Raw genomic sequence first — 25,251 nt, forward strand, 5'->3', positions numbered from 1 at the left:
TCAATCTCTCATGTATATTAGAATGTTCAACCTCGTGTGCCCATGCCTTTTATACAGATCCGGGTGACTATTGCACTCAACCACCCATTAATGCATTAAATGAACTAATTATGAGTAATAAAAGACTAAATACAAGCTAATCATTGTCAGCTCGGTGTTCTCTTCCGCGACGTGCTTCATTATTGCCCTTAACACCTTCTAATTGCTCATTAATGACTCAGCTCAACGGATTACTCAGATTCTTCCCCTCTCGGTCTTCCCTCACCAACCCCTTCAATCAATTGGCTCTGGCTCTACTACCCACCCGGTTTCATCTGCCTGACTCCACTCGTCTGTCTTAGCACTCTCCCGGCTCCACCTGCCTGACTTCTCTACTCCTCCGACTTCACCATCCACCCGTCTCAACCTGACTAACTCCTCCACTCATTTGATTTCGTCCGCTGGCTCTTCTACTCGTTCGGTACCCTCCGCCTGATTCCTCCACCCACTCGGTTTCTCTAAGCCCTCAACAGGGTGGCTCATTCACTCTCCCGACCCAAGCCTCCTTCACTTAGACGGGTGATTAATGGGATCCGACTGCTTCCTTTCCTAACCCGACTCCTTGGATGAGTTCCTGCTTGACTGGTCTCATTTCCTTCTCAATTGGTCTGACCACTTGCGCTGACCCGCTCTACCATCAGCCATCTCTCGCCTTTGTTATCCACCTACCTACTCATCTCGTCTCGTTATGCCTGTTAATCCGTTTGGCATGTCCGGTCTTTTGGGTTTATATCCAATCATCTAGTCCCTCACTTTCTTGTACTTGTGCAACTTTAGTACGAGAAAGTATCCTTAACAAATGGTCAGGCATCTCACCGAGTGCTACCTTTGAGAGGATATTAGCTTTTGTGTTTTCAGACCGAGAGACGTGTTTCATTTCATAGGCCGTCAAATCGAACAAGAGTCCCTTAGTTGCCTCCTTGTAACGTGCGATCCTTTCATTCTTTGCCTCATAGGTCCCAGTAACTTGTCCGACTACCAGACGAGAGTCGGTTTTAATTCGGAGTCGACTCACTCCCAACGTCTTAGCCAACCGCAACCCTCTGAGCACGGCTTCATATTCAGTTTCATTGTTAGAGGCCTTAAACCCATATTCCAGGGCGTAATACAACCGAAAGCCTTCCAGAGTCATCAACATGACCCCCTCCACAATGTCTCGCTGTGGATGCTCCATCAACATGCAATTCCCACCAATCCCCTTCTTTAGGGACACATGGCATCTTTCATTCCTCATGAGTCGTGCACTCGACATTGAAGTCAACAAGGGTCTACCCCTTAATGGAAGGTTTCGGTTGATACTCAATCCCGAACTGAGTGAGCTCAACAGCCCATTTGAACAATCGGCCAGACTAAGCTTGTGACATCCCGTAAATCTAAATACTAATTGAGGGTTAATTGAAGAATTAATCCAAGCTTTCTTTGCTAATTCATTTCTAAAAATCCTAAAATTTAATAGTCGAGGGACTAGAATTGGACTAGTCACTTAGATCTATTGAGTGTACCTTGTGCTTCAGGAGTTGTGCCATTGTCCCCTTGTCTTTCTAACCTTAGTAAGGGTAGAATTGGCTTTTCACCCATGAATTGTTGTTCAAGCTACCCTAGCAAGACATTTCATTTCATTCTTTATTCAAGCCTAAGTCTCAAACACTCTAGCCTCTCTCTAAAATAACCTAGTTTATCCTTCAAGCAAGAAGGTGAACCTTCTAGCTTTGCAAGATATTCTATCAAGATTCCTACTTTCTTCTTCTTGAGCATAGGAAAGGGTAAGGTCCTTAGCTTTTTGGTGTTTTAAGCCATCTTTTGGGTGTCTTTATTGAAAGTTAGAATCTTTCTTGTGTTTTTGCTTGTGTAAGAAGTTGGTGAGGAAGAAGAGCTCTAGGAAAGGCTTAAGAGGGTGGAAAAGAGTGGTTGTTGGTCTAGAAAGATAACCCATGCTATACAAAATCTATTTTCTTACCTAAATGATGATTATTGACTTCTATTTGATGTTCTTGGTGTGATTTGTGAGATTTGATGCATGATCTTGTGATGATGCATGTTTAGAGCTTGTTTTAGGTTTCTTGAATGCCATTGCTTGGCTATTTCTTGGGTTCAAGTTATATCTTTGTTGTGTGTGAGATTTTGGGTGTTTTGGACTTAAACTTGACCTTGATGATGAAAATCCCCGAAGGGAATGTAACACCCCGTGTTACGATCCCTAAAACCAATTAATCACTTAACCAATTATCCAAAGAAAGAATTAAATTACAATAATTAATTAGGAAAAGGCCCACTGTAGTCCGTGGGCCCTCATCCCTAAACCCAACCCCTAGTCCTAAAACGAATAGAGTTAGCAAGCCTATAGTATTTGGGCCCTAATTAGGACTCTTAGATATATAAATAGGGGACATAGGAGGCACCTAGAACCCCCACCACAATAATCTCTCACCACACAAGAAGTTCCAAGAATTCCCTTAGGAGAAATCAAGAAAGAAGAAAGCTTAAAGAAAGACCTGTAACACCCCGTGTTACGGCCTTCAATCCCGGATTAATTATTTAATTAATCCCGTTAATAATAATTAAATATGATTTAATTCGGTTAGGTTTCCCTTTAATTAATTAATAAGGCCCACCATGAACCGTGGGCCCTTGCCTAAATTAGAGCCTTAAGCCTATTAGGAATAAAGAAAGTAAACCTTTTACTATTCAGATTCTGATTAGGAATCCTAGACCTAGTTATCTATTAGGAATAAAGGAAGTAGGTCTTTTACTATTCAGATTATGATTAGGATTCTCTTTAATTAATTAATATGGTCCACTATGGACCATGGAACCCAATCCTTAGTCCCAAAAGGAATAGAATTAGCAAGCCTATAATATTAGTTCCTAATTAGGACTCCTAAATATATAAATAGGGGACTTAAGAGGCACCTAGAACCCCCCATCACAATAAACGACTCACCATCCCAAAAGAGCTCCAAGAATTCCCTTAGAAGAAATCAAGAAAGCAAGAAAGCTTAAAGAAAGACCCTTCATAGCCAAGGAATTAATTAAGGCTAAGAGGTAACCCATGTCTCAACAAAACCTATTTTCATAGCTATGATTCTCCCTTAGGGTTTCCCCCATATTATTGTGTATTGGCGAGATATGATGATTATTATTGATGTTTGATGTGATGATCCCATGAGGGATCTTGATGATCTTGATATTGGGAGATTCTTGATGATTATATAGAGTTCTTGATGATTATGTGTTGTTCTTGATAATTGTGTGATGCTCTTGATGTTTGTGTGTTATTCTTACCGAATCTTGCAATTAGAAGACGAACCGTATACTTGTTGATATAAAAGTGATTAGAACCCTAGGTTGTATCGTATGATCTTATTCTTGGATTATCGGGTGGGGAAATCGCATGTTTGGGTGTTGATTATATTAGAAAAGCATGATAGGTTATGTGCCGTTCGTTTCTCGTATTTGATCCGTTAATTGTCTACGTGTTAATTATTAGTTGCGTTGTAAAGTGTCTAAGCATGGTTTCGGGTTCCACAAAGGTTCCCGGGACGTTATTGTGTGAAAAGAGTCAGTGGGGGGTAGGTGGGGGCTAGGGGACCCGCCACCTACCCATGACCGAGAAAACACCGCCTGGCAGCGGGTAGCCGGCGGGCGGGCAGCTGCCGCCGGCGACCCGCTGCCCGGAACAGTGCACTCCGGTGGGCAGCCGGCGGGTGGCCCCCCACCCACCGGCTACCCGCTGGAAATTCATCCCACCCGGGATCCCGGCTTCCCCGTTTGATGTTCCCCCGTTCCCCGTGGTGTCCCAACGGACTCCGTTTATCGTGCATATGTCTAGTTTGATATTTCGGGTACCGTTCGTAGGTTTACGAGTCTACTATATTGCATGCTAGTTGAATTGGTATCCCGTTGACCTAGGTGGAAGGAGTATGAACCCCTTAGGACTATTCTTAGTATGTGAAGGATCACGCATAGGTTTTGTTATACGCTTTCTCCCCCTTCCCAATATGTAATATGGGTTGCATGTGCTTGCTATGTGATATGTGTGTGTGTTACCCCAATTCGGTTGCGATCGGATTGGTTATCCTGAGCTGCGGTTCAGAAGCTGGCTGCGGTTAGATTGATACTCTTGGGCTGCGGTCCACCGTTTGGTTGCGATCAAACGTTTCTATACGAGCTGCGGTTCGTCCTCTTTCCTGGCTGCGGTCAGATGACATCCTCCTGGGCTGCGGTCCACTGTTTGGTTGCGATCAAACACTATGATGAGCTGCGGTTCATCGGTCGGTTGCGATCGACCCCTCCGTATTGCGATACGGGGCAGGGTGCTGTGGGGCCGTGTCAGAGCTATATGCGCTGACCCTCATGTATGGGCATGCGATTGGTCCTGTGGCGCCAACAAAGTGTGCTATGTGTTGTGATATGGATGAGTGGTGATCATGAGTGTCTTGGGGGATGTGACTATGGGATTTATGTTGGGGATTGTTTATGTTGGGTTGTGACTATTGTTTATGCTTTGCCTTATCTGCCTTATCTGTTGTGAACTGCATATGTTGTTATAACTGTTGCTCGTGTCTGGCCTTATCTGTCGAGTCATTCCCGGTTTTAAAAGCTAGAGTTCGTAGGATATATCTTCATGCTCAAAATGGTTTTCGTATATCTATATATATCTCTATATGTATTGTATTTCAACGCGTTGGAGTGGGTTACCAGCATCTCTCGCTGAACAGATATATTTGGCTTTCAGGCACAGAAGAATAAGTCACTGGAGCGCGCTAGAACTTGGAACGTAGGAGTAGATAGTTTCCCTTTTCGGCCTGCGTGCCATGCTTATGCCTTTACATTATTGAGGATATTAGTTAGTTAGCCTGTGCACCTGAGTTCTCTAGCTTAGGTGTGGCATAGCACCCCATACTCTTGTATTATGTTTTGGGATTTAATGGGATTTCACCTTTATTTTATAAGTTTTAAATGTCTTGAAAATCTGGGGTGTTACAGTTGGTATCAGAGCTTAAGTTTGACCCTAGGATAAGACTCTTAAGACCGGACTTTAGGACACTAGGCTTGAACTCTAGGTACTTAGGAACATAGGATCCAGGAATCTTAGGACGCGCAGTAAGATTGTGAAACCTACACATAACCTCCCCTCACTTCATCCCTCTCTAACTTAAAGGAACCTCCCCCTACGCTTACCACACCAGGTAAGGGTGCGAATAGATAAGTTTACTTCAATAACTGGGTAACGTACACTTACCCGATAAATCGCCTCGTCCTAACTCCCGTCAAAAGACTTGACAAGGACCCTGACCAAAGAAAAGGAAGATTTGGATGACTACTAAGAAAAGGCGTTACAGTCAGGACTGCTAAAAGGTACGGACTGCAATACGCACCAACCCAGGGTAACCACGATAACCCCCGAGTCAGACAAATGACATGCACCTTCCGACAAGTTGACCTTATCTCGGCAAACCCGGGTTGCGGCTACAACAAACAGGAAGGAGAACTAGGACACCTATTAAAGTAGCAAAGGAACGACACCATTAGTCGAATCCTTGGGTGCAAGGTAAGTATATCGCGACACCTTGCGACCCCACCACTCCAATTTAAAATATCATCCGCCCTGAAACCCCAGCATCTTGATACCCCTATTTGTTGAAAACTCCCACCCCGAATCCTTGATTACCTTAAGAGCAAATTCGCAACCGTCATGACCTTGCTCACCCTTTGTTGCGCTTAACCCAAACCCTCGGAAATCCTAAATTGTTATTGCCCTTACTCTAAGTTCATATCCCCACTCCGTTTGGAAACCCTGTTAAAAACCGTAGAGCAGCATAAGGCCCTTACCCTGCCCAGGGGCGTGAAGAACCGACATTCATTGATTCAATATTAAAATAAGTTGTTTGATAGGAATCGGCGAAGTAGGTGGAGGTTACGAATACGTATCACCCCACCCTTGCACGAAAACCGTGAAGGTTTCACGAGAAACCATAGCCTGTACGTACGCCACCGAAGAACGCCATGCGTTGACAAGAGCAGGCAAACAGATACGTTCAATGTGTCAGGGGCCCTCGCTACAGAAAACATCGTCAAATAGGTGCAACAGGCCGAACCTCAAGGAGGACATAAAGCCTTGCTAAGAATTTCATCCACCAAGGAAGGGATGAAACCCAATAGAACAAGAAAGACTAACCCGAAAGCCCCCTTACCCTTAAGAACCCTCGGCAAGGATTAGGAGTCAAGACCTAGGGGTTTGACCCACTAAACCGACTGGGTCCAGACTTCTGGACATTCGAGGGGAACGTGCACGGAAACCATCACGAGAATTCCCCTGGAAGCCATAGAGACGAAGGGGACTTCGACACCGGAAGAGAAGATCAAACGAAAATCTTAGAATCAAACAAAGCCAAGGAAAAGGGATCACCAGTTCGACTGCACGCCACAACCAAGCCCCAAACAGGCATAATCACTCGAAGCCAAGAGTCCTTAGCCCTTTCCCTCCCCTTGCCAATCAAGTACCATTTCGTTAAAGAATCCGTCCTATCACTCCAAACCTCGCTCTTGATCCCTCATTACAGACAAACCCGTACAAGGTGGCAACCTTCCTTCCTGTATTACGACCTTGAGACATCGACCCTATCCGCCCCTCGACTTTGAAACCTAGCCCTTGCACTTCTTACACCCCTTTAAACCCAGACCAAGAAAACATAGATATATATATGTATGTATATCTACCTCTAGAACTCGTGCTTAAGGATCAATGAACATTGTACGATGGGTCATCCTATGTATCCAAGTCCCTTTTATTGTGCACAAGGGCATGGGACTTGTCAGGACATGAATCTGTGCATTTTTGGGGTCTTTCCCGAAGGAATTGACTATTCCTAGTCACTTTCCCGCGGGTCCCCAACGGGTCCTTGACGGGACCTTGGCGGGTCCTTGGCAGGAGCTTGGCAGGCGGACGACCGTCCACCTCGTGCCCACTGGTACAATGTGCTGATTTCTTAACCCCTCATTTTATTGATTTGTGGCGCACTTGTGTTCCTCGATTGAGGAATGTGAGTCTTGGGTAAGGAACCATGGACCACCCAAACATAGTGTCCTACGTAAAAGACCTTGACGCACGAGACACCATCGGGAAATCATAATCAATTACATTGCACGAGTAATTGAAATCGGATCCTACGATACAACCGACTAGGGATGTTTGGCGTAAAGGATTGTGCAAACCAAGGAGGCGAGTTGGGAACTCGTACTAAGAACCCACGAAAACCTTAAAAGTCAAAATGCTAAGGAGGGACCGGGACTCCTCCAAACCATGGACATCGTTCGAGCAAATTAGAGGACTCCTTACAAGTTGTATGGAATCAAGAACTACGTAGCCCATGGTGCTAAGCAAAAGGGTGAAGAACACATTCGCGCCAAGACTTCAAGGGTCATTAAGGACCCACAAGGAAATGAGGTGACTCGTAAAGTCGCCGAGTCATCCCACAACGAAATTTGGTAACCGACTGCGCTTTAAAAGAAAAAGGGCACGCAAGGACACCTTCATCATTAAAAATAACACAAACAGGGCACAACAATGCCGAACCTCGGGTAAGACATGAAGTCTTACTAAGAATTTCATCCACTAAAGAGGAGATGAAATTCAATAAGAAGAGAAATTCAACCCAAAGTCCATCAATTCCCAAGAGACTTTGGGAAGAATTTGGGAAGTGCGCCCTAAGAGATTGGCTTGGTTGACCCAACTCGGTCAAGACCTTGGGCGCATTAAAGAAGTAAGTGTTGAATCACCACGGGAAATTCCCTCAAGAAAGAAGAGAAGGATGAAACCTTAGCCTGGGAAGCAAGGTCTAACAAGGACCTTAAAGTCAAGCAAGCACCAACACCAAGGAAGGAGGATCATCAGCTCGTCGGCGCATCGTGATCAAAGCATCTAACCAGATTATTCACTTGGGATCGAGAAACCTTAACCCATCCTAGCCGAATTCCTTTCCCTCCCTCGGAAAATCGGCCCCTTCCTTATTTCAAAACCCTTTCTACCCTTCAGACCCCATTCTCAATCCCATGTTTTAACGATTCCATACAAGTGGCAACCTCACAACCTAAGTTGCAACCTCGAAAACTCGATCCTAATTCCTGAATTCACCGTGTCCTCAAGTTTGAAACCCACTCTCTTAGCCCTGTAAACCTAATCGTTCCCAAAAACCCAACACACATAGGCGTGCAAGTATACAATTTCCCCGTGGAATACCTTCTCTATAGGACCACGGTTCTTCTCTTGACTCGTTAACCCTGCAATGATTTCCAAGCTTCGGGGACGAAGCTTCTCTTAAGGGGGAGAGAGTGTAACACCCCGTGTTACGGCCTTCAATCCCGGATTAATTATTTAATTAATCCCGTTAATAATAATTAAATAGGATTTAATTCGGTTAGGTTTCCCTTTAATTAATTAATAAGGCCCACCATGAACCGTGGGCCCTTGCCTAAATTAGAGCCTTAAGCCTATTAGGAATAAAGAAAGTAAACCTTTTACTATTCAGATTCTGATTAGGAATCCTAGACCTAGTTATCTATTAGGAATAAAGGAAGTAGGTCTTTTACTATTCAGATTATGATTAGGATTCTCTTTAATTAATTAATATGGTCCACTATGGACCATGGAACCCAATCCTTAGTCCCAAAAGGAATAGAATTAGCAAGCCTATAATATTAGTTCCTAATTAGGACTCCTAAATATATAAATAGGGGACTTAAGAGGCACCTAGAACCCCCCATCACAATAAACGACTCACCATCCCAAAAGAGCTCCAAGAATTCCCTTAGAAGAAATCAAGAAAGCAAGAAAGCTTAAAGAAAGACCCTTCATAGCCAAGGAATTAATTAAGGCTAAGAGGTAACCCATGTCTCAACAAAACCTATTTTCATAGCTATGATTCTCCCTTAGGGTTTCCCCATATTATTGTGTATTGGCGAGATATGATGATTATTATTGATGTTTGATGTGATGATCCCATGAGGGATCTTGATGATCTTGATATTGGGAGATTCTTGATGATTATGGAATTCTTGATGATTATATAGAGTTCTTGATGATTATGTGTTGTTCTTGATAATTGTGTGATGCTCTTGATGTTTATGTGTTATTCTTACCGAATCTTGCAATTAGAAGACGAACCGTATACTTGTTGATATAAAAGTGATTAGAACCCTAGGTTGTATCGTATGATCTTATTCTTGGATTATCGGGTGGGGAAATCGCATGTTTGGGTGTTGATTATATTAGAAAAGCATGATAGGTTATGTGTCGTTTATTTCTCGTATTTGATCCGTTAATTGTCTACGTGTTAATTATTAGTTGCGTTGTAAAGTGTCTAAGCATGGTTTCGGGTTCCACAAAGGTTCCTGGGACGTTATTGTGTGAAAAGAGTCAGTGGGGGGTAGGTGGGGGGGTAGGGGACCCACCACCTACCCACGACCGAGAAAACACCGCCCGGCAGCGGGTAGCCGGCGGGCGGGCAGCTGCCCGCCGGCGACCCGCTACCCGGAACAGTGCACTCCAGCGGGCAGCCGGCGGGTGGCCCCCCAACCACCGGCTACCCGCTGGAAATTCATCCCACCCGGGATCCCGGCTTCCCCGTTTGATGTTCCCCCATTCCCCGTGGTGTCCCAACGGACTCCGTTTATCGTGCATATGTCTAGTTTGATATTTCGGGTACCGTTCGTAGGTTTACGAGTCTACTATATTGCATGCTAGTTGAATTGGTATCCCGTTGACCTAGGTGGAAGGAGTATGAACCCCTTAGGACTATTCTTAGTATGTGAAGGATCACGCATAGGTTTTGTTATACGCTTTCTCCCCCTTCCCAATATGTAATATGGGTTGCATGTGCTTGCTATGTGATATGTGTGTGTGTTACCCCAATTCGGTTGCGATCGGATTGGTTATCCTGAGCTGCGGTTCAGAAGCTGGCTGCGGTCAGATTGATACTCTTGGGCTGCGGTCCACCGTTTGGTTGCGATCAAACGTTTCTATACGAGCTGCGGTTCGTCCTCTTTCCTGGCTGCGGTCAGATGACATCCGCCTGGGCTGCGGTCCACTGTTTGGTTGCGATCAAACACTATGGTGAGCTGCGGTTCATCGGTCGGTTGCGATCGACCCCTCCGTATTGCGATACGGGGCAGGGTGCTGCGGGGCCGTGTCAGAGCTATATGCGCTGACCCTCATGTATGGGCATGCGATTGGTCCTGTGGCGCCAACAAAGTGTGCTATGTGTTGTGATATGGATGAGTGGTGATCATGAGTGTCTTGGGGGATGTGACTATGGGATTTATGTTGGGGATTGTTTATGTTGGGTTGTGACTATTGTTTATGCTTTGCCTTATTTGCCTTATCTGTTGTGAACTGCATATGTTGTTATAACTGTTACTCGTGTCTGGCCTTATCTGTCGAGTCATTCCCGGTTTTAAAAGCTAGAGTTCGTAGGATATATCTTCATGCTCAAAATGGTTTTCGTATATCTATATATATATATATATATATATATATATATATATATCTATATGTATTGTATTTCAACGCGTTGGAGTGGGTTACCAGCATCTCTCGCTGAACAGATATATTTGGCTTTCAGGCACAGAAGAATAAGTCACTGGAGCGCGCTAGAACTTGGAACGTAGGAGTAGATAGTTTCCCTTTTCGGCCTGCGTGCCATGCTTATGCCTTTACATTATTGAGGATATTAGTTAGTTAGCCTGTGCACCTGAGTTCTCTAGCTCAGGTTGGCATAGGACCCCATACTCTTGTATTATGTTTTGGGATTTAATGGGATTTCACCTTTATTTTATAAGTTTTAAATGTCTTGAAAATCTGGGGTGTTACAAGACCCTTCATTGCCAAGGAATTAATTAAGGCTAAGAGGTAACCCATGTCTCAACAAAACCTATTTTCTTAGCTATGATCTCCCTCTAGGCATCCCTCTACATTCTTGTGTATTGATGATTCGTTTATGAGATTGATGGCGTGATCTTGATAATTGATGTTGTGCTTTCTTGGGTAATCTTGATAATCTTGATGATGGAAAGAGATTCTTGATAATTGGGTGATAGTCTTGATAAACCTAGATTCGTAATGATGGTGTGATATTCTTGATAAATCGTATTGTTTCTTAGTGTTAAAAGATGAATTACGTTCTTAATAATATAATTAGAGCCCTAGGATGTATCGTGAAACTCGTACGGTGTTATTCTTGATATATTGGGTAGGAATTCGTATGTTTGGGTGTTAATTATGTTTAGAAAGCATGATAGGATATGTGCCGTATGTTTCTTGCTTTTGATCCGTTAATTGTCTACGTGGTATCGTCAATTACGTTTAAAAGTGTCTAAGCATGGTTTCGGGTTCCACAAAGGTTCCCGGGGCGTTATTTGTGAAAAAGAGTCAGTGGGGGGGGGGGGTAGGGGACCCGCCACCTACCCGCGGCCAGCTTTTGACTTCGCCGGCAGCGGGCAGGCGACTGCCCGCCGGGCACCCGCTGCCCGGAATCACGTCGCCGACGGGCAGCCGGCAGGTGACCCTTCACCCACAGGCTACCCGCTGGAAATTCTCCCACCTCGGGATCCCGGCTTCCCCGTTTGATGTTCCCCCGACCCTCGTGGCGTCCCAACGGACTCCGTCTATCGTGCCTATGTCTAGTTTGATGTTCGGGTACCGTTCGCAGGATAAACGAGTCTTATATATTGCATGCTAGTTGAATTGGTATCCCGTTGACCTAGGTGGAAGAAGTATGAACCCCTTAGGATTATTCTTAGTATGTGAAGGATCACGCATAAGTTTCATTATACGATTTCTCCCCCTTCCCAATATGTTAATGTGGGCTGCATGTGCTTGCTATGTGTTATGTGTGCATGATACCCCAATTCGGTTGCGATCGAATTGGTTATTCCTGAGCTGCGGTTCAGAAGCTGGCTGCGGTCAGATTTACACTCTTGGGCTGCGGTCCACCATTTGGTTGCGATCGAACGTTTTACATGAGCTGCGGTTCATATTCCTGGCTGCGGTCAGATGACTACTCTTGGGCTGCGGTCCATTGTTTGGTTGCGATCAAACATTATGATGAGCTGCGGTTCATCGGTCGGTTGCAATCGACCCCTCCGTGTTGCGATACGGGGCAGGGTGCTGCGGGGCCGTGTCAGAGCTATATGCGCTGACCCTCATGTATGGGCATGCGATTGGTCCTGTGGCGCCAACAAAGTGTGCTATGTGATGAGATATGGATGGTTGGAGGTTATGTTTGTTATGAATGCGTGACCATAGGATACATGCTAGTAAACTGTATATGCTTGATTATGACTATTGGCTGTGCTTATCTCTACCTGTCGAATCTGTTCCCTACACTTGAGAATTGTGCATTCTTGATTATGAGTGTTGGCTATGCTTATCCCTATCTGTCGAGTCTATTCCCTGTTTTGAAGCTAGAGTCTCTTAGGATATATCTTCATGCTTCGAAATGGTTTTTCATATATCTATGTATATATCTATATGTATTGTATTTCAACGCGTTGGAGTGGGTTACCAGCATCTCTCGCTGAACAGATATATTTGGCTTTCAGGCACAAAGGAGTAGACACTGGAGCGCGCTAGGATCTTGGGGCGTAGAAGTAGATAGTTTCCCTTTCAGCCTGCGTGCCATGTTTATGCATTTACATTGTTGAGGATATTAGTTAGTTAGCCTGTGCACCTGAGTTCTCTAGCTCAGGTGTGGCATAGCACCCTGTACTATTTATATTATGTCTTGGGATTTAATGAGAACTTACCTCTATTATATAAGCTTCAAAAGTTTAAAAATTTCGGGGTGTTACAGGGAATTTTTGGTGTACAGGACTGTACCCTCGAGCGGAACGGCGGGCAGTGGCCTACCCGTCCCCCCACCCGCGGGGAACATGTGGCTTTCGGGTGTGTACCCGCGGGCAGGACCACGGGTGGGGTTCTACCCGTGGCCCCACCCGCGGGGAACAATATGGTGATGTGCGGGGATTTGTTCCCCGTAATTCTTTTCTTCTTGGTATTGATGTTTTGACCTCCCGTTGTTGAATTATTGGACTATTTGTGAGTCTTCTTGACGTTTCGTATGTCTAGAACGGTGTGTTAGGAATCCATGGTAGGGTTTGGTGTCATGAATCTTGAAGGTTCATTGGAACTCTTTTGGTTTATCCTTTGATGAGCATGCTAGTTTGATGTTGTTATGCTAGTATGTGTGGTTTGTTCCTTCTTAATGGGGTTGACAACTTGTGTTGTTAATCATTTGATGTTGGATGGTAATCCTTGTTGTTGAGTATTATCTCATGACTTTGTTGAAATCTCTTGATTGATTCTTATGACGTTATCTTGTACAAATCGTTGTACCCTTTATTGATGCTTGATTGAGACTATTGATGAGTCTCAATCCTCTTGATGATGATGACCATGTGTGACTATGAATGAGATTGGTGGTTTTGTGACTTGAGCTTTGCTCACATGTGATCGGTGGTTTATGACTATGAATTGAACAGTACCCTCGTGTACTTGAGAACAGTGGTATTCTGATTGGTGGTGTAGATTGGTGGGGGACGACGGTCCCAGACCGGGAAAAGGTTGGACTCAGAAGTATAGGGTGGCACTTGGAGGTACAGTTTGGAACTGAAATAAGGCCGGGGGTAGCCATAAGGGTGGTACTAAGGGATAAGGTTGGAACTTGAAACATAATGTGTCATTATGTGATTTGTTGTACTTCCTTGCTTATGCATGTCTTGATGTCTACCTTGTGAATGGTAGGTTGCATCCTGAGTTGTGTTGTGTATGATGTTTGCAGTCTTGTTGTTGTGTTGTGAGGTTGATGATCCTCGTTCTTGTTGAGAGTGTGATGAGTCTTTGATGTTGATTTCCTTTCTTAGTTTTAAAATGATATATACTGTATTCCCCAGTTCCAAATGACTTTGATTATATTTATCTATACTATGCTATTTAACGCGTATTGATGGGTTACCAGCATTATTCGCTGACCGGGTGTTATCCCTTGATTTTACAGGTCCTGAGTTGTTGTGGAGCGCGCTAGCCGTCTTTAGTAGCTAGAGTAGTTTCCCCTCCCTTAAACTGTTATGTTTTGGGCCTGTGAGCCTTGATTAGATATGGCCTATGTGCCTTAGACTTGTTATTGTCTTGATTGAATAGCTGTTGACTTAGCCTGTGCACCCATGGTTTATGGGTGTGGCATAACGCCTCACGGTTTTTATTTAGCTTCCGCTTTTGTTTGTTTGATGGTTAGATGTTTAATGTTGAATTTAAGTTTTAAAAATGTGGTAAAATCGGGGGTGTTACAGTTGGTATCAGAGCCTAGGTTTGATCCTAGGATGTTAAGAGTTTGACTTTAAGAAGCTAAGTGTGAAATAAAACTCTAAGTTGACCTTTAAGTGCCTAAGTGTTATGACTTAAGTTTATTTGGACGCGCTGTGAGCTGTGAGTTTGTTTATTGTTTGCTGTGTTTACCCTGTTGTTCTTGTTTAGTTTTAGCGTTCTCGTCTTTAGCGCCGGGTAAGGGTGCGCAGTTTCCTTGTGTCTTGCGGTAACCGTGTTGTTTCTGTAGAATCTCGCTATGGCTCCGCCTCGTCACCGTGCTCGGGCGCCGAACGATGCCAGCGATGTGGTTAAGAAATCTAGAGTGGCGGTGGTTCGCAACACTCTTAGCGTCATCGAGCGTTGGATCAGGAGTGGTGTATCCACTCAGGTTAACCCCAGCAAGGCTGCAGCACCGCTACCTCGGGGACAACGACCGTTTGGGAGCTTGGAAGTTCAGAGTTCGAAGGGGGAACCGCCTCAAGGAAAGATCCTCGCTTTGAGTGAAGCTCAGGCCGGAGACGGCGACGTCGTGACCGGGACCGTTTTGGTGCAATCGATTCCGGCACTGGTTCTGTTTGACTCCAGTGCGTCTAATTCGTTCGTATCGTCGGAGCTCGTTGAGAAGTTGGGTTTAACCGATGGCGTAGAAGTGAAGTTAAGCGTGAAGGTGGCTGTTGGTCCCAAAAGAGGTAAGGTGAAAATCTAGAGGTGGGGGGGGGGGGGGTGAATAGACTATCAAACTTTTTCGCACAGCACAACAATTGCTAAGTATATCTCGTGTGAAGCAAGTAAAGAGCAGTAAGTAAAGAAAGCAGTAAAGAACACAAGACAATTATAGTGGTTCGGAGGTGGTGTAATCCTCCTACTCCACTTGCTCTTATCTCCAAGAGCAATTCACTATATCCACCACTTCTTGGTTCCAAGATACAATGAATTCCGTGATCTAGTGCTTTGATCACCAAGCCCGCACTAATCACTCCCAATGACACCACACTGCTGTTTTGGGTTTCACGTCGTCGCGCTACTATCACAGGATTTCACGACTCCGCGTTACTTTCCCCCCGTCTTCCACACTCCGATAGAAACGTATCCCGTGATCTAGTGTTTTGATCACAAAGCCCGCACTAATCACGCCCAGTGCCTCCGACACTGCTGCTTCGGATCTCACAGCTCCGTGTGACAATCCAGGATTTCACAGCTCCGTGCTACTTTCCTCCCTTCCTACACTCCCGTAGGAATATCACTTGTTCAGGGACAAGTTTTCTTCTTGCTTCAAACTTTTGAGACTCTGTGGATGATCTTCCATATGATGCAGGTCTCTTGTTGATGAAGATTAAACACTCTTGAGTGATTTTCTCATGATAGCTCTGAGTGTTTTCTCTCTTTGAATGTATCAAGTAAAGCACTTGATTTTTATCTCTGTTTAGCTCTGCTTTTAGAACTCTCAGAATATTTCTCTTTAAAGCTCTCTGAGTTCTTTTTCTTTTCTCATTTCTCACTTGAAGATTTCTTTTGGTATGCTCTGTACCAATTGAAACTTTTTCTCTATATATTCTTGCTCTTATTTCGTGAGTTCGTGTTCTTCAAGTCTTCATATCTTCATCATTTTATAGCTGGTAATGAGAATCTGCCCGTTGGAAAGAGACGATCTCATTTTTGAATTCTTGTATCTTTTTGTCAGAGATCTTATCTTATCTTCTGGCAAAGTGTCAGAAAAGATAAGCTAGCCGTTTATAGAGCTTCAACTTCATGCAAATGATTTCCCAAACTTCATATGATATTCCTATGGTGTTCTCATGTTTCTTGGGAATATCTGGGTCTCAGTTTTGTGTAGAATGGCTTCTCTGATCAGCTCTGAAGTGGTTCTTGTTTCTTTGGGATTTAAATGCTTAAAAAATATTCTTCAATTTAATCCCATACTAGGTAGACTAGTATTTTTCCTTGTGAGAATATTTTCACTATAAGTTTTTCTTTATCTTCTTCATTCTCACGTCTGGGTGTTCTCATATTTCAAACTGGCTTTGAACTCCCTCCCAATTTGAATTTCTTCTTTGTAATTGACACCTAATTGCAACCCAATTTGAATTATTTGACTTTGACTTTGAAATTGGCTCCCAGACTTCTCCTGGTATTGAATTTCAATTATTTGACTTTGACTTCGAAATTGGCTCCCAGACTTCTCCTGGTATTGAATTTCATCTCAATTTAATTGGTTCCCAACGTCTTCTTTTAATTGGTCCACAATTTGAAATTGCATCCCATACTACAACTTGATCAATTGCTTCCCAACGTCGGACCAATTTGAAATTGCATCGCATACTACAACTTGAATTGGCTCCCTCCCAATTTCAATTTTACATTGGCTCGCAACTTGAATTGATTCCCATGTGAAACTAGCTCCCAATTTCAATTGTTCCGGAATCGGCTCCCAAGTGCAATTGCTTCTCAATTGCCACCCAAGTGAAATTGCTCCCCAATTTCCACTTGTAATTGAAGCCCAAAGCCTTTAATTGGTCTCTCAATTGCCACCCAAGTGAAATTGCTCCCAAATTTCCACTTGTAATTGACGCCCAAAGCCTTTAATTGGTCCCCAATTTGAAATTGCATCCCATACTACAACTTCAATTTGAAATTGCATCCCATACTACAACTTGAATTTGAAGCCTTTAATTGGTCCCTAATTTGAAATTGCATCCCATTGACGCCCAAAGCCTTTAATTGGTCCCTAATTTGAAATTGCATCCCATTGACGCCCAAAGCCTTTAATTGGTCCCCAATTTGAAATTGCATCCCATACTACAACTTCAATTTGAAACTTGAATTGGCTCCCTCCCAATTTCAATCAGCTTGCCTCCCATGCCCGGCTTGCCTACCAAGTGCAATTGCTTCTCAATTGCCACCCAAGACTTAATTAATTTTGGCTTCTCAAATTTTACCTTGTAAAATTATTAATGGTGAGATTCAAACTTGAGCCATTTTACATAATACATCAAGCATCTTCCAACTCATCCGTACGTTTTATTGGTTACATCTCCAATCTTCTTTGATGTACTCCTTTCTTTCCCCTAGATGCTTGATCTCCAAGTCAAATTCATGCAATCTTCCAATCTTAATTTTCTTTCACGAAAATTCTTCTAGGATTTTTTTTTTGAGTAGTAGCGACGTGAATATCATATTATTCATCTTCTTCTTCAATTTGTCATTTTCTCCAGACAAATTTTTGATTTTAGGCTTGATATCTTCTTCTTCTATTTTCATCCATCTTCGTCTATTTTCCTCTTTTGCAAATTAAATAATTTCCCGATCATGGTCTAAGACTCTACTAGACTTATATAAATAAAATTGGAGGTTCTACAAATACATATTTGACATATCAAAACCATTACACTTTATTCCTAACAATTTCCCCCCTTTTGATAATGCCAAAACCTATACTCAGTCATTGGCTTTAAGTCTTTGAAAAATAATCATTTTGCTCAATTTTATTTGACAAAGCCAAGATGAGTTTAACAAATGGTTTTCTAAGCACAATCAAAAGAAACTTGTGAATTAATTTTTAGACAAGTTCCTAAACGTATTTTTATTTATTTATTAGTTTTTTTATCATCATTTTTTTTTAATTTTTATGTGCGTTTTAACATTCCTTGTCTTTTTAATTCACGCAGGTCTAATTACAACAGACAAATAAAATTCTAAACTCAAAATAGACCATGGGAAATTATTATTGATATATTTCGAATATTTTAGAGAAAAACGCAACAGAGGTTCGAAAATAGCGAAAATATCAGTTTAAGAGATTTTCCAGATTACCTTCTGGGTTTCTTCACACCCAAGTCTTTCTTCAAGATTTCCTTGACATGTTCTCTAAGCTTGAAGAAATCATCTTTGAACTTCGCATTCTGAAATCTCTTTGTAACTTGCCTAGCCATGTAATATCCAAAAACTTTCTTAATATTGTTGCCCGAAAGAACTCCAGCTTCCCACCATACAACACATTCTTCGAAGCTTCTTTCTTCTCCAAGATTCATGCCCATATTTCCAGTGAAATCTCTTAGTTCATACCACATCTCGGTTCTTTTCCTTTTGCATTCTTCTTCTTTATTCTTGTCCGAGATCCATTGGGCTTGATCGGCTGCAGGCCATTTCTTGATCATGTTTGGTAGATTTTCCTTCGTCCATATTGTTGTATGAGTGGCGGGACCTTTAGAGCATTCAAACCAGCCACGAGTTTCAGCAAATTTCGATGTACTCGTACCAAGACTAGGACTCGCGAACTAAGAAAAACCAATCTAAGATGGTCCTTGTGAGGATTGCCCGCGGCTTCGACCTCGACCTTGGGTCGGTGTTACTGGCTGTTATTGGCTTCCAAGAATAAATTCTTGTAGTTGCAAAGCCAAGTGACTAAGAATTTCTTCCCTCCTTTTGGCGTTATCAACCAAAAATGCAAGGGTCTTACAATCTCGGTCTTGGTTTGCTTTCACAATTTCAACTCAATTGTGTGTTTCAATAGAAACAGCTTGTACGTTATCCAGCTTATTTGTTGCAACTGTGAGTTCAACTTCAAGTTTGCTGATTCGGCTTTCTTGATCTTGAATCGCCTTGATTTGTCGCAAGTGACGTTCGTTGTGAATCTTTTCGGCTGCTTCACGTTCCTTCTTCATGAGTTGGATCACTTCAAGTAATCCTTTTGTCACTCCTCCTTTCAAGATTCTTTCAGCTTTGTCAATCTGAGTCTTCAAACTGTGTTGATACTCTATAAGTTTCTTCAGATTGACTCGGGTATCCATGTGTTGTTGTTCCATCATCTGATTTTGTTCAACCAACTTTTCTCCAATGGTTTGGCAAACAACATCACCGGATTCGGCAACTTTGGCAAATAAGGATGTAAATATGCCATCTTCTTGATCACACTTGTCTGCACAATATTTTGAGGAGATCCGATTGGACTCCTTCTCGGATTTGTGAGAACGGGTGTGTCTACAAGTTGCATCCCTTCTTCTTCTTCTTCAGGTGATTCGACTTCTTGATTGAGATCACCAATCTCTTCTTCTAGAATTTCTGTTCTTGTGTAGTTGTCTGCAAATAAATCTTCATTTTCTAAAATAGGGTCCATGATAGGCATGGTGGACTCAGTATTGTGTACTGCCAATACACTAGATAAATCCTTTCTGATTAGTTGTCTACTCTCAGTAGCAACTTCTACTGCAACTTCAACTGGTAGTTCTCCTCTTATTTCTTCTGACACTTCTCCTCTTAATTCTTTTCTTCTTTTATCCCTTCTTGTAGCCATAAAATATTTTTTTATTACTTTTATTCTCTTTTTTTTTTTTGTTGTTTTTATTCATATATTTTTCTTCCCTTTTGTTTTGTGTGTGTATCTTCTTGGCTACGAAACATTTGTTCTTTTTATAAGACTTAGGGATTTTTCATATGTAGGAGAGATAGAGAGAGAGAACCAGAAGCAAAAACAACCATTTTTCTTTTATTTATCTCCTTCTTAGGGAGAGAGAGAGATAACATTTTCAGATCACATCACATATTCAGGCTTCATTGGTAGAGAAGCTAGCGACGTGATTAGCCTCAAGATCAGCATGTGGTGGAGACGGAGAGCTTGATTTCGAAGCATAGACTAATCCGGGTTCCATTGGAGGTCGAGCAGATCGCTTAAAGCTGCGAGTTTGAGGTCGAGATGACAGGGGTGATGGTGTTGAGCGTCGTAGCTGCACTGCTGAGACTTTCTGACCTTTTTGAACTTGATCCTTGGTTGGTGGTTGTCCTTCCTCTTCTTCAGAGAATAGGATGAGAGGATTGCTAGGTGTGTCTCCAACTTCATGTCCTCTATTTGCAGCACGTCGAGCTCTCAGCATCTCTTGTCTTGCTTGCTCGGCCACTCTCCTGGAAGATCTTATCTTTTCTTGATTCTTCGGAGTCATCGAAGCCAGCAAAATTAGATACAAACAAAAGAAATCTCCACACAGACATGTTTGTTTCAGGTCCAAATTTATAGGCTTAGGAATGTGCTAGAACCATGTGGGCTAATGATGAAGGGGTTTGAAAGGTTTCCTTTGGATATAGCCGACGTTTGGTTTCAAAAGATGTGATGAATGCTTGCATGACTCTTCATTGGTCGAGAAAGCGGTGGATGTGATGGGTAGCGGTTTCTAAGAGAGTTAATGAGGAATTAGGGTGACGATTCGAGAGAGAGTGAATCTGTTAGGGAAGGATTTTGATTTGGAGAGGATTATGGGGGGAGGTTTAGGTTGGGTGGAGGTTTAATATGGGTGGAGGTTTGATTCCCAATTAAACTCTGATTTTCCTCCTTTCTCTCCCGATTTCCTTCTCAAAAACGTGTACCACAAATATAATCACACTCAAACATCTCGTTAGTAGAAAAAATAATCCATAAATAATCAAACACACATAACTATATACATTAAACATCCACACGGCAATTTCCAATCAAAATAAACACATTTTGGAAATTAACAAAATTATCACACATATTCCAAATAAATATTTAGAAACATCTTCATATAATTAGCACACAAATCAGATTCTAAACATTTTAGAAACTCATAAAAATTTTAACTTTCAGCTCAGATTTCTAAAATATTTTTATAGCAAATTATATCACATATGCACGAAACCCATACATAATGCAATAAACACATTAAATTAGATTTTTAAAGCAAATTGTTCATGCAAACAAATTAATCAACTTATACAAACATGAACAAACATGAACAAACACATTGAATCATGCAATTCTAAACAAATTGTCAAATTAATCACGAATTGCACATTTCATCAAATTAATTTGCATGGCATATGATTTCACGTTAAATAACACATGCAAATACACAAATAAATTCCTAACACATATTGCAATTTTATCAAATAAAATTTTTTGAATAAACATAGGCATATAATCACATAAAACAATTTATTTTGAGCACAAGTATCAATTTAAATGAGAGATTAAGTCCAGTGATACTTAGCTCATTTCGATCATTCCCAACTCGTGCCTTAAGGTAGAAAATCTCGTTTCGCATAAAGGCTTCGTGAGAATATCAGCAACTTGGTTTTCCGCGGGGATATATTCGATCTTTAGATTCTTCTTTTCAACGTGATCCCTTATGAAATGATGTCGAATGTCGATATGTTTGGTTCTTGAGTGAAGCACCGGATTGTGAGTGATAGAGATTGCACTAGTATTATCACAATAAATACTAACGTCATCACAATTAACTCCGTAATCCTTCAATTGTTGCTTCATCCACAAAATTTGCGTACAACAACTTCCTGCAGCAATGTATTCGGCCTCGGCGGTACTAGTTGCGATGGAATTTTGCTTTTTGCTGAACCAAGAAACAAGCCTCCCCCCAAGAACTTGCATGTCACGGAAGTGCTTTTTTTTTTTTTTTTTTTTTTTTTTTTTTTGTCTATTTTGGAACCTGCAAAATCCGCATCTGAAAAACCTGTTAGAGTAAAATCTGTACCTTTTGGATACTACAATCCAACATTGATTGTACCTTTCAGATATCGTATGATTTTCTTTGTTGCGGTGAGGTGGCTTTCTTTTGGATTTGCTTGGAATCTTGCACACACTCCCACAACATAAGAAATGTCCGGCCTGCTTGCAGTAAGATATAGAAGAGAACCAATCATTCCTCTATATTTTGTTTGATCAACATCCATTCCATCTTCATCTTTGTCTAGCCTTGATGATGTGCTCATTGGAATTTTGATCGATGGTTTTCCATCAAGGCCAAACTTCTTTATCAAGTCGCGGGTGTACTTTGCTTGATTGATGAATATTCCTTCTTTCAGTTGTTTGACTTGTAAGCCCAAGAAGTAATTCAATTCACCCATCATGCTCATTTCAAATTTGTTCTGCATAAGCTTTGAAAATTTCTCAAACAAAGAATTGTTAGTGCTTCCAAAAATAATATCATTAACATAGATTTGTACTAATAAAATATGATCACCATCTTGAATTCTAAATAGAGTTTTGTCAACAAGGCCTTTGCTGAATCCACGGCTTATTAAGAACATTGACAAAGTATCATACCAAGCTCTAGGTGCTTGTTTCAACCCATACAATGCCTTTTTAAGTTTGTAGACTTTATCACCTTCGCCTTTTACCTCAAAACCTGGGGGTTGTTCGACATAAACTTCTTCTTCGAGTCGACCATTCAAGAAAGCTCTTTTCACGTCCATTTGATAAACAGTGAAATGTTTGTGTGCGGCGTAGGCTAGGAAAATTCTAATTGCTTCAAGTCGGGCTACCAGTGCAAAGGTTTCATCAAAATCTATTCCTTCTTCTTGAGAGTACCCTTTTGCAATGAGCCTTGCTTTATTCCTAACAATCACGCCTTCTTCGTTTGCTTTGTTCCGGAAGACCCCTTTGGTTCCTACAACATTGTGGTTCGCTGGTCTTGGAACAAGTTCCCAAACATCATTTCTTTTGAATCGATCGAGCTCTTCTTGCATAGCATCTATCCAATTTGGATCATTAAGAGCTTCGTCTACTTCTTTTTGTTCAATTTGTGATAGATAACACGTGAACAATGCTTCCATAGTAGATGATCTCGTTTTCACGCCTTCATGTATATTCCCAATAATTAATTCTGGAGGGTGATTTTTGAGCCATCTTAAATCTGGTTCAAATGGGTGCATGGTGCTGGGTGGATCCATTTGTTGTGTACTGGCAATGTTGGTTCGAATTTCCTCAATTAATTCATCTTGTAATTGATTACCAACTTCACCTGTAACTTGATCACTAACTGGATCACCAACTTCAACCCGTACTGCATCTCCATTCTCACGTGCGGCTTCACCTCCAAAATTATTATTAAAAGAATTTCCAACTTCTTCTGGATGAGGGATGAGATTTTCTAGAGAATTAACTTCCAACTCATCCATTCCCTGCAAAACATCATCTTCATACGTATAATTAGTATCATAAAAATTAATATGACACTTGTTACCATTTTGTGCAATTTCTTCGCCCAGAGCGCCATTATTGATCCGTGATTTTTCGTCGAACACAACGTGTATGGATTTTTCAACCACCATTGTTCTTTTATTCAAAACTCTAAACACCTTGCTGGTAGTCGAATATCCTAGAAAAATTCCTTCATCTGCATGCTCATCAAAAGCTTTTAGATGCAATTTATCATTAATATAAATAAAACATTTGCATCCAAAAATATGAAAATAACCAATATTTGGTTTTCTTCCTTTATATAGCTCATATGGCGTCTTCTTGTATTGCTTATGGATCATGCTTCGATTTTGCGTGTAGCAAGCGGTGTTGATAGCTTCCGCCCAATATCGTTTCAGGAGACCAGTTGCACTAATCATCACTCGTGCGGCTTCTTTGAGCGTCCGATTTCATCTTTCGGCAACACCGTTTTGTTGCGGTGTCCTTGCGGCAGATAATTGATGAGAAATTCCATGTGAATTGCAAAAAGCTTGTATAACTCCATTCACGAACTCGGTTCCACGATCCGTTCGTATTTTTGATATTTGCAATTCTTTCTCATTTTGTAGTTGCTTCAACAGCTTTGGTAGAACTTGCTCAACTTCATTTTTCTTCTTGAGAAACACGGTCCAAGTGTACCTAGAAAAATCATCAACAACAACGAGTGTATATTTCTTACCACTTACACTTATTGGATCAACCGATCCAAATAAGTCCATGTGTAGTAAGCTTAGCGGTCTTGACGTTGACTCGTGTGTCTTTGATTTGAATGATGATTTGATTTGCTTTTCGCGTTGGCATGCATTACGCACTTGGTCCTTCTTGAAGATAATATTTGGCAAGCCTTCAACTAGATTCTTCTTTGCAAGTTGATTGATAGTCTTGAAGTTTAAGTGGTTGAGCTTTCTGTGCCATTCCCAATTAGCTTCATTCGAATTTCTTGCCATTAAGCACACTGAATCTTTGCTTGTACTCCAATCAACAGCATACATGTTCTTTCGTCTTTTTCCAGAGAATACAACTTCATTTTTAGCTCATTTTTTATTAGGCAATTATCTTTAGAAAATTCTACAAGATAGCCTTTATCACAAAATTGACTAGTGCTCAACAAATTAAATTTTAAGCCTTCAACGAATGAAATATCTTCAATCTTTAATCCATTTTTCTTGATTGTGCCAACTCCTTTTGTAATTCCATAATTTTGATTTCCTCCGAATATAACTTTTGGTCCATCGATTTCTTTGAAATTCACTAGATATGATTTATTTCTAGTCATGTGGCGTGAGCAACCACTATCGATGTACCAAACATCCTGCAAAAAAGATTAATTAACTTTAGGTACCCATACTTGCTTGGGTCCTTTACTGTTAGTGATTTTTGGTAACCAAACCCACCTTGATCCTATTGAATTAAGATGAGGCGGTTTGTAGCCATTTGTAAAACGATAATCATAACTCACTTTTGAAAACATTTTTTGCGCTAGATTTTGAAAAATATTTTTATATTTTGGCACCTGGGATGAGGATTGTTGCTTTGGTCTAAAAAAAGCATTACATCTATTACACAACCAATCCTTTTGAGTGGGATAAAATCTCCCAACTCTATTTCTAGAAAAGCTTCCCTCTTTTCTATGAAATCTTTTTGCACTTGACTCTTTGGCATATCTTTGCTTGAAGAATTTTTGTTGCTTTACCGTAGTATAGAATTGTTTCGGTCTTTCAACATTCGACATTGCTTTTGTTTGATAGCCAAGTCCTTGTCTCATCGTGCTATTCTGGCCTTTAACAAATTTTACCACTTGAACTTTATTATTTAAAGTAGTAGTAGAATTAGTCAGATTTTGAGGGGTTTGAGAACATGTGGAGTC

At 41.6% G+C, this 25,251-nt stretch overlaps 1 long non-coding RNA gene across 1 annotated transcript; it reads left to right on the forward strand.

Annotated features, from left to right (window-relative positions):
* Window positions 1–969: 969 nt before the first annotated feature.
* LOC109189905 lies at window positions 970–18,198 on the forward strand. Its single transcript, XR_002055661.1, has 3 exons — window positions 970–1,044; window positions 13,138–13,147; window positions 18,187–18,198. It is a non-coding gene; the product is annotated as an uncharacterized LOC109189905 (long non-coding RNA).
* The last annotated feature ends 7,053 nt before the right edge of the window (window positions 18,199–25,251 follow it).

The sequence above is a fragment of the Ipomoea nil genome, unplaced genomic scaffold (assembly GCF_001879475.1).
Source record: "Ipomoea nil cultivar Tokyo-kokei standard unplaced genomic scaffold, Asagao_1.1 scaffold1568, whole genome shotgun sequence".
In the NCBI taxonomy this organism is placed as follows: domain Eukaryota; kingdom Viridiplantae; phylum Streptophyta; class Magnoliopsida; order Solanales; family Convolvulaceae; genus Ipomoea; species Ipomoea nil.